Source organism: Camellia sinensis, chromosome 6 (assembly GCF_055761805.1).
Source record: "Camellia sinensis isolate YWXY chromosome 6, ASM5576180v1, whole genome shotgun sequence".
Lineage (NCBI taxonomy): Eukaryota > Viridiplantae > Streptophyta > Magnoliopsida > Ericales > Theaceae > Camellia > Camellia sinensis.
In genome coordinates, this window is record NC_138966.1 from 91,010,321 (window position 1) to 91,012,569 (window position 2,249).

A 2,249-nucleotide genomic window follows, 5' to 3' on the forward strand; every position below is an offset into this window, starting at 1 on the left:
TTTGGATTGAATTTTTATTTACTTATAACAACAATGTTACAGGCAAACACTTAATTATTACTCCTAAATAACTCTTAATGATGTGACATTAAGGTTAGACTCTACATTATGAAACGTTTGATAAATCAAAATTTGACACTTATTAAACATATCATTAAAAATAATTTTTAAGAATAATAAATTAAGTGTCTCAAACATTTTTCTACTTATAATAACGTTAGAAAAATTGACAAACGTACCAATTAAATATAGCATCGGTTGAGACCCACATCAAGTGGTAAAACCTACATACCAAAAACAAAAAAGATTTATTAACTCATTTGGCAAATCTATTTTTTACCCCCCAAAAAAAAAAACAATTCCATTTAAACACTATGACAAGTCAAAAAAATCAGGATCGTACTAATTGTTTTTCATTAAAAATTTAACTTTTGTATTCTTATTTATACCCAATAAGTGAACTTTTAATCTAGCTCAAAAATAAAGAATAAATAAATTATGACCACAATGGATGACAACAACCGTCGCTTTGGCCGAGTGGTTAAGGCGTGTGCCTGCTAAGTACATGGGGTTTCCCCGCGAGAGTTCGAATCTCTCAGGCGACGTTTTACTTTTTTATTGTTTCTAAACCTCTACTTTATTTTCCCTTAATTTTATTTTATTGGATCCAATAAATGCAAAGTTATCATTAAATTAACAAAAAATTGAATTGAAATTTCCCAAATCCTCTTATTATTGTTTTCCCCAAAATTGTTGCTAACGGTTTACATTTGATGCTTTTTGTATACTGAAAATTCAAACATGTTTGTGTTTATTATTTTTTATAATAAAAATAAAAATAATATTTTGTATACACATGTTTTATAAAATTTATTTTGAAAATAAATGAGTGAGTGGCGTGAAATGATTGTCAACAAGAGGTGATTTCTAACAGAAAAATGCTTTCTAACAGAAAAATGCTTGGGAGCACTAATTAGTGCTCTCACTAATTAGGTGGTAGTGGATCCTGTCATTAATGATGTGATGTTTTGGTCTTGGAGTTGTGTTTTTTTTTTTTTTTTTTACTTTTTTAATGCATTAGTGCTATTAGTGGTGATGTTTTTAGTGGGATGAATCATTGTTGTTTCTAACAAATACAAATAGGGGTTGGAGGAGGTCGCTAGGGATAGCAATGGATAACTTATTCTGTGGGTATTTATGGAGACCCAACATAAATACATTGATTTCTTCTTTTTTTTCTTATCCATTAGGTAAGGTAAGTGATATTCTTTAAATATTCATAGGGGATGGGTATCCACTAATTTCCTCATATGTTTTTTTTTTTTTTTTTTTTTTTTTTAAGATTCACAACCAAAACTAAATATACATTCAATCTTTTTTCTTTTATTTATTTATTTATTTTTTCAGGTTCACAACCAATTTTTTTTTTTTTTTAAGATCCACAACCAAAGCTAAATATACATCTAATTTTTTTTTATTATTTTTTATTATTTTTAAGGTTCACAACCATTTTTTTAAAAAATTTTAAGATTCACAACCAAAGCTAATTATACACTCAATCTTTTTTCTTTTGTTTTTCTTTTAATTTTTTTTTTTTTTTAAGGTTTAAGGTTCACAACCATTTTTTTTTTTTTTTAAGATTCACAACCAAAGCTAAATATACATTCAATCTTATTTTATTTTATTTGGCTCAACAATAAAATCAAATACATATTAATTAACATTGTCACATTATTCTTGTCAAATTTTATGCATATCTAGAATTTTTTAAATTTATTTAAAAAATTAAGGACACTGTCTAGTGCAGGTTTCAGTTTGCTTTTCTATATTATTTTATTTTGTTATGTATTGTAATTTTCAGAATGGTTTGCTTGTTCTAAAATTTCAATTAACGAGTATGAATTTATTTGTTTTATGTTATCACACAATTTATGCAACATATATATATATATATATATATGAATGTATTTGAAAATAAGGAAATTGTAGAGAATCAAAACAAGCATAAGTCGTGATTGGTTAGAAAGGATGGGTACAAAGATTTATTTGCTGGAAAAACAAAAAGGGGATACAAAATCTTACTAAATAATTTTTTTAAAAATAAAAGAATTTTTCTTAGTTATGAACAGATTTAACTGAAATCAGCTTGTTTCCCAATGTTATGCTTCATTTATTTAAATGGAAAATATTTTTTATAAAAAAAATTAAAAATATATTTTTTTATATTTGGTGGTGGTGGTGGTGATGGA

The 2,249-nt window shown here is 25.6% G+C and overlaps 1 non-coding gene across 1 annotated transcript; it reads left to right on the forward strand.

Moving 5' to 3' along the window:
- The first annotated feature begins 523 nt into the window (after positions 1-523).
- On the forward strand, positions 524-605 carry TRNAS-GCU (transfer RNA serine (anticodon GCU)). The gene has a single exon. It is a non-coding gene; the product is annotated as a tRNA-Ser (tRNA).
- The last annotated feature ends 1,644 nt before the right edge of the window (positions 606-2,249 follow it).